The sequence below is a fragment of the Cryptomeria japonica genome, chromosome 10 (genome assembly GCF_030272615.1).
Source record: "Cryptomeria japonica chromosome 10, Sugi_1.0, whole genome shotgun sequence".
Taxonomy (NCBI): Eukaryota; Viridiplantae; Streptophyta; class Pinopsida; order Cupressales; family Cupressaceae; genus Cryptomeria; species Cryptomeria japonica.
Genome location: NC_081414.1, coordinates 310,470,303 through 310,486,229, shown reverse-complemented (window position 1 = coordinate 310,486,229; position 15,927 = coordinate 310,470,303).

The window sequence follows — 15,927 nt, the reverse complement described above, 5'->3', positions numbered from 1 at the left end:
TCCCAATGGAAGAAGGCATCAAACCCCCCGACCATGTGGAACCAAAGGAACCACCCCCATGCTAGGAGATGACACAAGATCCCACGCATACTCTAGATCTAGGCTGACACCTAATAACCAAAGGAAAGACCAATACAACAAGGAATGCTAAGAAAACACAAAATAACCAAATGATAACCATCAACGCAAACCCTCCAAACACAGAACCCTCTAGAGGCAACACAACTAAGCAGAACTCAAGGCGCTAGGATATACATGTAGGGAGCAAGAGTGTCATCACATGCAACATGTGGGTACCTGAGTACCAGTCCCAGATGTCCCAAAGTACATGTGGAGCCATCTCAACTTATGGAGTGAGAGAGATTAGCTTACTCGGGTTTTACCATGGCCTTCCCAATTGTATCTCGGTCAACCACCACTAGGCAAGGCAAAGGGGATGAATTATTTCTTATCTTATTAAGATTAACTATTCTACCCACACCAAGAATTATTAATTAAGTTATCACTTGTTTACACTGGAAAACCCCTAGTGAGATACCTGGAGATCTGGACCTCGGATGGCCCACTCCATGCAATCCTAGTCGCTCACTATGAAGCCCACTCTCCCCTTGCATGCACCTAGACCTTAGGGTAACAACGCAAAATACTACCGCAAAACCATGGGCTCTCAACAATACAAGACTTGGCTTACCAAGGTATCCAACCAATCCAACATCAATGCAATCATCATAAAAGAATACCACAAATTAGCTTGACTACAAGATAATCACATATACAACCATATAATCAAAATAACCTATAATCATACAATGAAACAGACCTGGAACAACTCAGGTATCAGAAAACAACCTCTGGATTCCGAAGAACAAGAACAGAAAACTAGAAAATGAATAAAATTGATGAACTTACTAGAAATAGTCAGTTTAGCGCATTTGCTATGCAGAACAACGCATATGTCAAATCCTACAATGCCTTTGTTAAACATAACAACACTTTCATTGCTTCCTGCAGCGCATATAAGACATACTACAATGCATTTACATTTTAATAGCGCATATACACTACATGACAACGCATTCACAACATAGTTCAATGCATACACAACACGAAACAATGCACATGATAAAAGAAACAACACATACATAGAAACAATGCATTCACTTCCAACACGATAGACAAAAAATCAGAGGATAAATGATAAATCCCAAAAATACTATCAAAAGAGATGCAATTCGATAACAGATCGAAGGAGCCAGATAAACAACTCAAGGGAAAAACGACTCAGCTAGAGAAAACACATTTACATAACCAAAATCCTATGTCGGCCATTCACGGCAATGGCAGGAAATCCAAACATATTAATCCCAAACCAAATTAAAACCTTATATTATAACTTTATATGAAATAATATCAACTCCAAAACTATATAAAACTTATAAAATATTTCCTCCCAAATAACCTAAAGACAATCTTTCATGAAAACATAGAGAATACAATCTTTCCTAGAAATAAATCTTGCATAGAAGGATAATTCCTCCAACTTGAAAAAATAGAAGTAATGAAAGGAATTCGAAGAAGCGCAATCCACAATCCAAGCCAATAAATCTTCAAGCAACCTTCAAAATCCAAAATCCTTAGCCAAATCCAACTTGTAGAATAATACCCGAAATGCTAACCCAACAAAATACTCAGGAAGCCAAATAAATAGAAAATCAAACTAAAACTATAAAAATTCTCAACCAATCAAAATATTATAAAATAATATATTTTTTAAACCCAAAGTAAGAATAATAAAATATTATTTAATTAACTTACCCAAAAGTGTAAAGACGTATAACATTCTAATTTCGATAATAGAATGAAACACTCTTTATTCTTAAATAAACTTATAAATCTTTTAATTTGTCTATTTACTTCAACTATACTAATCTTAGCTCTATATGATCAATCCATAAACACAAATTTCTATAATTGAAATAATGATTCTTTATTCAATAAGGAAATATAAATAGTATTTCTACAAATAGTCGTTCTTAGTATTCCATTCGTTCTATGCATCATTCAAATCTACATTCAATACTTAGGCCTTTCGAACAACAAGTATAATACAAAATAAAGGATGAGATGCATCCATTGATCTTCAATTCAAAGATATCTTCAATGCAATCTTTTAGAAATGAAGATGAGAACAAGATTCAGGTGCTTTTTCCACCCAACCTTGAAGTATATACTTCCTTGGAATTCTTAATAAATTTAGAATACCCGACCCTGCACTAATTGCTTAGCAAGAAGAATTTGATAGACAAGATGGAATCTGGTGCGTGCCTAGAATGATACATGCATTTTCTATTATTCTAACTCAATTAAGAAATAAGAAAGATCATAACAAGGATATGGTAGAGAGCATAAATAAATCCATCTGTTTCAATGGTCAATAAGTTACTCGGCCGAGTATAATGTCATGCATAGCAATAAAATATAGTTTGGAAAAGCAAACTATTCTCTCTATAATTTCACATTTGGCACTCGTCCCAGAAGGTAACTTTCCCCTTAAAAACATGCTAGATTATCCTAACATATCTAGTCTTCCTATTGATCATAAGACATCAAAATTATTTAAAAAGAAGACAATATTTCATTTTCAGCTTAACAAGTAATTTAAAAACAAGAAGGTGTAACTAATGTATGCATATTTTAGCATATATATGATTATAAAATATAGAAATAGAAGTTATGAGTACACATTCTTTCTATCTATTTCTCACAAAATCAAAATAAGCTTCAACATTCAATAATTCCTTACACTAGTATTTCATCTTCTTTGTTCAAATTCAAAGTTTATAACGCACAAGTTCTGTATTCTCCTATTTGTTTCTAGAAGGTTTGGTAGTCTAATTTCTAAGATTTACACTTATGTTTATCAACAAATTTAGAGAAGATATTTCCTTAATACATTTATGTGTATATATAATTTTCGAAGGAATGTATTTTGATGCCAATCGATGGGATTCTCATAATCATAAATCTAAAAACTAGGACTCTAATTCTTTCTGATGATATCATCTTCTATGTAACCTGATTTCCCTATGGTAAGAACACAAATTAACAACAATCATTAATTCCACATGTTTCAAATAACATCAACTATTTCAGATTTTCAAAGTTTTATTCTCCGATCTTTGAATTGTTTTCAAATTAAGTTTACTCTTATACAATGGTGTTTGTTACAAGATCTAAAAAGATTTACACAAGTTTATATTGAAAAATTATTTCTTTCATTGAATTCACGTGTATATATATGTAATCTATGTTGCTTTTATCCCTAGCATACATCAGATAGATAAATACTTTAAGATCTAAAATGTATGTTATAGATACAAGAATGATTCAATTTTCAGAACTTCATCAGAGAGAGAGACCAATAAAAATGAATTCATATACTGAATTTAAAGACTTGTGACTCTAATTTTCCTACCACTAAATATCATTCAATTTTATATCCAAAAGAAAATTAACTTTGTTTCTTAAAAAGTCCTCAAGAAAATACCATTCAAAAGAAAGCCTACATGTGAATTCAAAATCAAATATCAGAAGATTGTCGTTGTATTTTCACCAATTCTTTTGTCGAAATTCCCTGACTGCATCCATTTTCTTCTTCTTTTCCTTCCTTCTTATCTTCCTGTATTCTTTTTTGTTTTCTTTCTAGCTGTGTCGATTGTTGTTTTTTTTACCAATCAACAGTCCATATTTATGCTAGTCACATGCTATATTATCTCCTTGTTTCGGGCTTACACCCCACTGCCATCAATGTTTTCCCTTGCCACCCATGCATAACCGTTGGCATGTCAAACAGTTTGCATGACATGTGGCCAACAGATTATACCACGTAGTGCTGACTACTAACGACTTCCACAATGTAGAGACCATGCTTTACGACACAGTCTGTATACTTATTCAAATGCAATGTGATTATTCTTTGCAAAGTCTGTGTTCGACTTAAACACTGTGTCTGTTTTGTTGCATAGTTGATATACTCATCGACTCCCATTTGCAAGGTGTTTTTTTACGTGTGTAGTCGATGACTTCCACTGTTATAAATGCAATTGCTATGTTATAATAACATGCTTATTAATAAATCCGACACCATTAACACACACACACAAATATATATATATATATATATATATATATATATATATATATATATATATATATATATATATATATATATATATATATATATATATATATATATATATATATATAAGTGATATCAAAAGCTTATGTATATGTATGCATATATAAATTTTCATGATTAAAAGATATATATATATATATACACGTCGTATCAATATTTGAATTCATATACATATATATATGTATACATATATACATACATATATATACATATACATACACACACACACATATGTGTGTGTGTGTGTGTATATATATACACACATATACATATACACATATATATACATACATATATATGTGTGTGTGTGTGTGTGTGTGTGTTTGTGTGTATTAAAACACACAAGTGAGCAAGTAAGTACATTATTTCATCCATTCACTCATATCTGTGACAAAGAACATATAAATCTACGATCAATATTCATATTAAACCTATTATTTAAAAATAAGTCTTGCTTTGAAATAAGACATATCATTTCACAATCACTTATGCAAATTTGGATTTGATTCAATCACAAAATTAAATCATGCAACAAATACACATATATATTCTAAAATGGTGTGTGAGACTCCATCTATTCTAGCAAAGTCCATGAGCTAACACAACTCTACCTGAACCAAGTTCTCGCCTTCATCCAAGTTCACCTGTTCTTGCATTCACTTGCACTTGATTGTTTATTAGCAATGACAATCCCAAATTTCATAATAAAGATGATTTAAATCATTCATTTGTATTTAAATTTCCATCCTAATCCATATCAAATTTCAATTTCAACTCCATTTTCATTTCCATTTCATCTATCTAATCATAAAATATAAATCATTTCCATAATTTAATAATTGCAAGTAATTATAGATAAAACGGTTCATGACAAAAAGAATAACCAATAGAATAATAGGATGGGTAGAAAGAATCTACTAATTAACCCAAAAGAGTAATGAGAAAATAATAATATAAACAACTCATAAAATCATGGGCACAAATAATTATAAAAGCCTAATTAATTAAATAACCAAGGAGTATAAATAAATACCACATATGATTAATAAATAATAATCAACAATTAATAATAAACAATAATAAATAATCCTTGATAACCCAAGGTATAGTCAATACACTAACTAAATATTAAATCAAGGAATCAATAATATTAATATTAATTTAACAACACTTTATTATTAAATATTATACCAACTATTTATTTAATTTATTATTATAAACTATATTAATCTTTTATTTTAATTTAACATCAAAAAATCATAGAACAAACATGATATACGCATAGAAGTGAACACACAACGATCATCATAGAGTAATCCATCCTCACAATAGTCTAGAAATATCATCATCTACATGTAAACATAATGTCAAACATAGTATAATATGTCTACTATCCATAAAGAAGCATCTAAAATATAGATAAATCCATAAACATCTAGTCAAAGCATCATAAAAATAGTCTAAACTATGCCAGTATAATCTATCAAAGCACAAAAGAAAGGATGAGTCAAGGAGAGACACTGCATCCTCCCCCACTTGTCCCGGGCTTACTCCTGGAAGCCTAAAACAAATAGCAAAATAATTGTCTCGGAACACTGCAACCACTGAAAAACATTGATAAATCATCACTCAGGTCACATTGGACCCTTCCCTACACCCTGCTGCGAACTTCGAGGATCAACTCCTGGTGCCACAAAACGTGCACGATCACCAAAGAAAGTTGTTGACCCATGACCTGATGACTCTCCAAGTACTCTATGACGGTGATCCACTACCGCAAAAACATGATGAGACCTCCTTGCATCTCCAATTGTGGTCTTTGAAGCTACTGGTCGCTAAACAGATACCTGTGTAGACAATTCGCTGCATAATGTCCCTGTTGACCACAAGTGAAACAACTCCCTCTAGTGAAACCACAAATGACTGAAGGTGCACTAGGCTACTGAAAATTGCCTCCACTAGAGTTTTGTTGAGAACTCTGTGCTGCTTGTGAACCTTGAAAACGAAGAGCACGCTACCTATTATGCTCTCTATCACCTTGTGATCTATGCCTGCAGAAAGAATTACAACCTCAAGAACTCTCCCTCTATTGAGAATGATCACCTCTAGATGAAGGAGGATCCCTCCTAACATGTCCTGAAGCCTATGACTGAGCACCTCTCACATTTGAACCTGTTACTGAAGCACTAACACTCTGCACAATCGAAGGACCTCCTGACAGAAGCTTCTCCTCAACCAGTCATGCCTTCTCCATAGCTACTGCCATAGACTTGGGTTCATGGACCCGAACGTCACCACTAATGTGGTCATCAAGACCTCTGATGAAATGTTGCACAAGCATCGCATCATCATCTACTAATCCAAAATAATGTCTGAGCTCAAAAAATTTCTTGTCATACTGCTCTACTATCATGTCATGCTGCCTCAAATTGTGAAACTCATCAGCCCTACACTATCTCTAAAGATCTGATAGAAAATGAGCACGAAAATGCTCTAAAAAGAACTCCCATGATACTGACACAATGTCCAAACAAAGATTTCACTCCTTCATATGCCACCAAGTGGAAGCAAAGTCTCGAAGATGCATAATCCCGCACCTAGCCTTGGTGTTACTACCATATGGATGCATGGCAAAACACCTACCCATATCAAGCAACCAAGTCTCTGCCTCTAAACCGCTGCCTGAACCATCAAAAGTAGGAGGACGAGCTCTCAAAAGGTCTCTCATATGACCTGCTCCAATCGAACCCTGATCAAGTATTGCATAATCTCTCCTCCGAGGTGAACGCGAACATTCCCTCACTTGCTCCTGCTCTACCTCTTTATCCTGACGACTATCATGATGAGATCCCTCTTGTTGATTCTCTTCCCATCGCGGACCCAACCGATCGAGAAGTCCCTGAAGAAAATTAACAAACTATGGAACCACATCATTAACTTGCGCTCCATCTACCTACTGATCATGTTGTTGTTCCTCATGATGTGACTCTTCATAAACCTCCGGACGAGGATTCCACCAAGTACCCATACGTCCACCACGACCACGACCACAACCTCTACCTCTAGCAAGCATCTTGTCTAAGCAAGACACAAAATACTATAAGATGAAATCTAAGGCAACTAAATACAAGAAAACAACCACTAGGGATAATCATGCGACTAATCCCACACTAAAGTGCTAATACGCACAATGAGCTCATATGAAACCAGAGTACCCAGTGTATGAACATGGGCTTTGATGCTAGATATAATGCCCACCAAAATACCCTAGAGAAGTACGCTAACTAACATGCAATAGAGATAATTAAAAAAAAAATCAACTAATGCAACCATTATCATCAACTACTCAAATGCAATAATCATTCATTAACCATATAACATCCAACCATCATGATAATTTACACATAAGAATACAATGCAAGTGGAAATAAACATAACATATCAAAGTATCCTCTAAGGCATCTCAATGTCATCACTTAAACTAACCATAAACAATAATGTAACACCATAACACAATTACCACCAAAGGCTAAATGCATACTAATTCCTAACATGATTCATTCTTACAATGCATACATGATCATTCACTATTCTATATCATGATTAAATGCATACTTAACCAATCCTTTTTAAGTTCATTTTAAAAAACCAATACCAAATGTTCCTACTCCCAAATTACTTATACATTTCTATCATCATGAACAAATCACAAGATAATCTAACACATATCTAACATTACATAAGACCATATAAACATTCATGAATCAATTTCCATTAATGAACCAATATTACAGGTTATATTATTTATTCTCCTAACATACTATTACAACATATATGATTACAATATCCTTCACCACAAGGAACGTGGTCCTATTTACCTTTCAATTACATCATGAATCACTACATACATTGTCATATAATCATTTACATCAATCTGCTACATGAATCCATCCAAAGTTGAGAAGACAAGATATCCACATCCACGCAAGAGCATCCAACGAAGAAGGCATCAAACCACCTGACCATGTGGAACCAAAGGAACCACCCCCATGCTAGGAGATGACACAAGATCCCACGCATACTCTAGATCTAGGCTGACACCTAACAACCAAAGGAAAGACCAATACAACAAGGAACGCTAAGAAAACTCAAAATAACCTAATGATAACCATCAACGCAAACCCTCCAAACACATAACCCTCCAGAGGCAACACAACCAAGCAGAACTCAAGGTGCTAGAACATACATGTAGGGAGTAAGAGTGTCATCACATGCAACATGTGGGTACCTGGGTACCTATCCCAGATGTCCCAAAGAACATGTGGAGCCATCTCAACTTATGGAGTGAGAGAGATCAGCTTACTTGGGTTTTACCAAGGCCTTCCCAATCCTATCCCAGTCAACCACTGCTAGGCAAGGCAAAGGGGACTAATTATTTTCTTATCTTATCAAGATGAACTATTCTACCCAAACCAAGAATTATTAATTAAGTTATCACTTGTTTACATTGTAAAACTCCTAGTGAGATACCTTATAGAGATTTGGACCCTGGATGCACCTGGCAACCCACTCTATGCGATTCTAGTCGCTCACTATGAAGCCCACTCTCCCCTTGTATGCACCTACACCTTAGGGTAACAACACAAGATACTACCGCAAAACCATGGGCTCTCAACAATACAAGACTTGGCTTACGAAGGTATCCAAACAATCCAACATCAATGCAATCATCATGAAACAATACCACAAATTAGCCCGGCTACAAGATAATCACGTATACAGCCAAATAATCAAAATAACCTATAATCAGACAATGAAACAAACCTAGGACAACTCTTGTATCAGAAAAAAAACCTCTGGATTCCGAAGAACAAGAACATAAAACTGGAAAATAAATCAAATTGACGAACTCACTAGAAACAGACAGTTTAGCACATCTGCTATGCAAAATAACGCATATGCCAAATCCTATAGCGCCTTTGTTAAACAGAGAAACGCTTTCACTGCTTTATGCAGCACATATAACACATACTACAACGCATTTACATTTTAATAGCACATATACACTACACAACGATGCATTCACAACACAATTCAGAGCATACGCAACACGAAACAACACAAATGATAGAAGAAACAACACATTCACTTCCAACACGACAGACATAAAATCAAAGGATAAATGATAAATCCCAAAAATACTATCAAAGAGACGCAATTCCATAACAAATCGAAGGAGCCAGATAAACAACTCAAGGGAAAAACAAATGATGACTCAATCAAAGAAAACACATTCACAGAACCAAAATCCAATGTCGATCATTCACGACAATGGCAGGAAATCCAAACATATTAATCCCAAACCAAATTAAAACCTTATATTATAACTTTATACGAAATAATATCAACTCCAAAACTATATAAAACTTATAAAATATTTCCTCCCAAATAACCCGAAGACAATCTTTCATGAAAACACAAACAATACAATCTTTCCTGGAAATATATCTTGCATAGAAGGATAATTCCTCCAACCTAGAAAAATAGAATTAATGGAAGGAATTCAAAGAAGTGCAATCCACAATCCAAGCCAAGAAATCTTCAAGCAATCTTTAAAATCCAAAATCCTCAGCCAAATCCAACTTGCAGAATAATACCCAAAATACTAACCCGACAAAATACTCAAGAAGCCAAATAAATAGAAAATCAAACTAAAACTATAGAAAATCTCAGCCAATCAAAATATTACAAAATAATATATTTCTTACCTACCATTTTCAAAACTCAAGGTAAGAATAATAAAATATTATTTAATTAGCTTAACCAATAGAATAATAGGGCAGGTAGAAAGAATCTACTAATTAACCCAAAAGAGTAACAAGAAAAAAATAATATAAACAACTCCTAAAATCATGGGCACAAATAATTATAAAATCTCAATTAATTAAATAACCAAGGAGTATAAATAAATACCACATATGATTAATAAATAATAATCAACAATTAATAACAAACAATAATAAATAATCCTTGATAACCCAAGGTATAATCAATACACTAATTAAATATAAAACCAAGGAATCAATAATATTAATATTAATTTAACAACACTTTATTATTAAATATTATACCAACTATTTATTTAATTTATTATTATAAACTATATTAATCTTTTATTTTAATTTAACATCAAAAAATCATAGAACAAACATGATACACACATAGAAGTGAACACACAATGACCATCATAGAGTAATCCATCCTCACAATAGTCTAGAAATATCATCCACATGTAAACATAATGTCAAGCATAGTATAATATGTCTATTATCCATAAAGAAGCATCTAAAATGCAAATAAATCCATAAACATCTAGTCAACGCATCACAAAAATAATCTAAACTATGCCAGTATAATCTATTGAAGCACAAAAGAAAGGACGAGTCAAGGAGAGACACTACAGACCAACTATAGTTCGGTAAGAACTAATTTTGGTTTTTCAAGAAATTTTGGAGTACTTGGAATTAGATTCCTTAAATTTCTTCATTCCCATCAAGTATATGGCATTCACCTAGAAATGGTCTTGCTAACTTTTCCTCATGTACAATTGAAACAAATTTGGAACATTTTTTAACATTAATATTCTTTTTAATAGTAGGTGGATACAAATAATGCTATTTTTCAATCACAACTCTACGGATTCTTCATTTGTTTTGGATAATGAACAATGGTACTGTTAATACTATATTATAGATAAATTAAGTGGATGAGGTGTAGATATATGTTGCACACTTCCAAAGCCTGATTATCCATTGGGATTTTGTCTCATTGTTTCATTAAATGATTGTCCCTAGAATCATCCTACCATGAATCTCCTAGTTGTGGTCACAGATTTGGGGAGTGTGGGTGTAAGTATTGCTCAAGTTTTAGTAGTACATTTTCCACATTCATGTTGTTGCCATCACCCTTCTTATTGTTTGGTATTTGATTTTATGTTTATAAGTGTGACACAAGAGCATCTTTGGGTTGCAACAATCTTGCATCATCCAAAAATATATGTTTGTTTATCTAGAAATGGTTAAGAATTTCAAAAATGGAAGGCTCCATATTTAGGCATAAGCAATAGGTTCATATGTAGAGCACTTTAAACAATGATATAGGTATGCTATTATTGATAAATGTGTGTAATAGGCCACTACAAGTTAGTGATAGGTTGTTATAAACATGCAACAATTTGCTACAAGTTAGCCAAAGCTTTCTACTAGTGTGTAACAAGCTTGTACGAGTATTTTGTTATGGATCAAGTAGCATTAGAACCATATTTTCGTATGCTTGGGGTTATTAACAATCTTGTTTAGTAGTTCTCCATTTTTTGAAAATGTGGGTTTCAATGGTTTGTGAAGGTGCAAGCAAGGGTAAATTCAAGAACGGAAAATTTTTGGGAATTAGAAGAGAAGACTTGAAGGTTAAGGGAGTTGGTTTAGTCCTTGGAAAAGAAGAAAATGGAGTTGCCAGATCTATTCAAGAGCCACAAAGAATCCCTATTAGTTATTCTAGAAGAGATGCAAAAGTTTTAAGACAAGGATGAGATGTTGGTATGTTTGCAATTGCTAGTTCACTTGTGTAACACCCCTACTATGAGGCCTAGAGGACTTAATCAAATGAATCAATAAAAAAGAAGATTTTTTTTTAAAAGATAAATCATACATATGCATTGAGTTACATGACCCAACTTGATAAAAGAATAAGATGAACAAATAATGGCTAGAATTAGTCCTCAAGGTCCCACAACGTCGTTACTCGAGCGTTTACCAAAATAACCCAACATATATAACCATAAGAATCTCCATTTAAAAATAATATAACATCTTTTATTACATAAGTTCATGATATACATTACATTGCCATAAAAAGGTACATATAATCATCAGTTACATTGCAATTGAATCCATAAGGATATAATATCCAAAAGTACATTAATAAAATGAGAACATAAATCTGGTTTCATCTAGATAGTCTTCAATCTTCACTCGAGCCATCACGAACATGATGAAGGTTGAGCATGACCCAATGGGTGCAAGAGCACTCCACCCAACCATGTGGTACCATTAGGTCCACCCCCCATGTTAGGAGATATTAGCCAGACCCACAAGACGGAAGCAAGCAAACATGGATACATACAAGACTCGCATGAGACTCACAAGACTACTACCTCAAAAGAACTAAAGAAATCCAATCAATTCCAGAGGCCCAAACACAACCCCAAAGGAGAAATAACAATAAGGGACTACTAGGTGTGCAATAAGGAAGAGTGTCATCACTAGGTCGTCATGGGTTACCCTAGTGAGTCTTCACTAGGTCTCGACCCCCATCCTGAGTTACCCTGGTGACCTTTACCAACCCTCGACCCCCATATAAACACTAGTGGACCACACCAACCTTTTGAAGGGACAAGATTGGTGGACGCCATGCCAGGCCTTCTCTACTTACCCCAAACTTAAACAAGCATCTGAGTGTAAGAGAGACAACATTTAATCTTTTTAATGTGATCTAGCTACCCACCCAAGTTCTTTAGTTTAAATTACCACTTGATTACAAAACCCTTATTGAGTTACCCTGGCGATCACTTTGGATCTTGGCCCCCAATGAGAGCCACTCCCCCTTTACTTGCACCTAAGAATCCAAATTACATCACAAGACCTATGAAGCCCAAAACTACGAGATGACAAGGTCCCTACCATAGCAAGGCTTGACTCACTTGCTAGAAACAAGGTTACAATCAAGAAGTAACAAAGGCAGTGCTAGGAATGACCATCTAGTATTAAAAGACATTCAAAGACTTGATTCAAATTACATCAAGAGACAAAGAATAACCACACAAAGCACCAAGCATCCCCTAAACCTTTGGGGCAAAAAATACATTTCAAACAACATTCCCTTATTTCCTAATTATAATAGTCAACTTCCACATCAACAGAAAAGTCTCAAGAGCAATACAAGGGACACATCATGCCATACATTTGTGGACTAATTTACAATTTTGTATTTTTAGCAAACTATAACTTTTCACATCACATCATTTAGTTTTAGTTAACATTAATTTAATTACCCAAATTGAAACCAACTATAACCCACTTTGATACTTCATAATTCACACAATATAACTGATATTCCGCCATATTAACTTGTGAGGAACTATAATCCATTAATTAAATCCAAGGGTCGTAAATATTTAAGAACATACATGGAAGAATATATATATATATATATATATGCGCGGTCGAAGTAAATACAAACACAATTCTCAGGGGTCGACGCCATGTTAATACTGTTCATAAGCTAGCAATAGTAATAAATACATACCGATTTTAATAATCGGATAGTAAATCATTGCAAACTGATTATAACGATCTGTTAATAAATCAGTGCATAGGGATAATATCAATCAGTTAATAATAGAATGCATACCGATTTTAATAATCGGTTAATAAACAAATGAATACAGCATTAAACAATGAATGCATTCTGATTTTAATAATTGATAGTAAACGAAAGTGTACCAATGATAACAATCGGATAACACAGTAACCATTAAGCCGAATGGATATAAAAGAAAACTGGGAAGTGAGCAAATTTGGGAAAGAAATCCCACCGGTTGCTAGGTGAACCTAGGGGACCAAAGGTGGGTATGCACTGGCGTGACTAGGGCAAGCCGCGCAGGCCTGCACATGCCGACATGCGATGGTGGAGGCAGCCACCACCGACATGGTTCGTGCTATCAACAGGGTGACGCCAATAATATTGTTCGTAAGCTAACATAACGAATGCATGCATACCGATTCTAATAATCGGTTAAGAAAATGAATCATAAGCATGCCAAAACTTATGAGGGATAAAGAAAACGCATTTGTATGAATATAAACCAATTATAATAATCGGTTAACAAAGTGGCGTTAAGTAGAACCGATTCAAAAGACTAGTTAATTCACAGATAGCTACTCATACACAGACACACACACTCCAACAGAAGAAGAGAGTAAGATCCAAGTAGAAGGTACGACAAGCAATCTACTCTGTGGTGTATTATGCGATCAAAACTTGGCTACACAATACACAAAAAAACATACCACAAGGAAGACGCCATGTTACTACTCTTAAGCAAGTAAAAAAGAATGTATGACTACCGATTATAATAATCGGTTAATATAGTGACAAATAACAGAACAATTTAACATTAATACATTAATCAACATTATTTAAACATTAAACTACACACGCAAATTATGAACTACATACTGTTTGACAGTTCAAATAATCGGAAGACAACTGATAGGGGGTGAATCAGTTGTCACAAATTACCGAAACCATTATCAATTAAAACTTTAATATCATAGCTCAAAACATTAATACGGGAATGCTTAAACCAAATATTGGAATAGCAGTTAAACCAATTAAGCATAAACAATAATCACAGAATAAATATCATCCACATGACACCCAAATTTATGTGTGGAAAACCCAGTAAAGGGAAAAACCACGGTGGGAAGCCTACCCACAATCAGATAATACTTCTATAGTAAGTATGTGAATTACAATTGAGGGGCCTGCACTTGCAAGAAGGCCAACAACCTAGAGTGCATTGCTCATCACAAAAGGAGTCTCACTGACTACATAGAAATCCAGACTACAATCCGGAGAAGTGTTGAACTGCAAAAGGTAGCATCTCCTATGTCTGAGTACAGTTTCGGTTAAGCTCAATACCGGAGGACTAAATCTTCTTATATAAACCCAATTCGATCTCCAATGATTGATCAAATCCTCTGCCTGAATGATATTACATTATTCGCACATTACATCCCTTGACCATGACCATTATAATTTACAATGAGATCTTACATCATATATACAAACCCTCGACCATAAACAATCAGGTCAGCCACCAAACAATAAACCAATTACATAATTACAAAACATGTCATCCTTAGACCAAACAAATAATATCCAACACATAAAACATCTCGGAAATGTATCAAGAAGTCCAATCCACACGCTTCATTAAACCGGTCCATAACCTAGACCAACCGAGACCTAATATAGGTCCACACGCCACAACAATGATCTCCATTCTTCAAATCTCGAACATGATCACCAACAGCATCCTGAAACTCCACCAGAAGCTGCACCAAAACCACTTATGCAATTCATCAAAGATCTTCATAAAAAGATCTGTCGGTGAAACCCTTATTGGAACCAGAAGCCAAGCTTCTAAGCAAACAGGATAGTATCCGATCACCATACCAAAACCAACTGACTGAATATGAACATGAGTATCATGAATAAGCCAATTCCATAACCAAATCATACCGGAGCCTACCAGATCATGTCGGATCCAAACCAACCAGAAACCACTCAACCTACCGAGACTAGAAGGTTGTCGGTAAAACATCCAAACAACTAGTGTTGGCATCAATAACAAAACATCAATGCAACACATAATCAATTCTTCCAAACGGCTAACAATCTCTCCCTTTGGCATTGATGGCAACACTAGATGTGAAAAACATTTAAATACCAAGAAATGCCAACAAGTCTCCCCCAATGGAAGACAACCAAGAATCTCCCATAGCAATGAAGTTTTGAAACAAAGACCAAACTCCCCCTGTGAATGATATCTCTAAAAAGCTCATAAATATCTCCCCCAAATGTATACAACTCTTTATTTTTTTCTT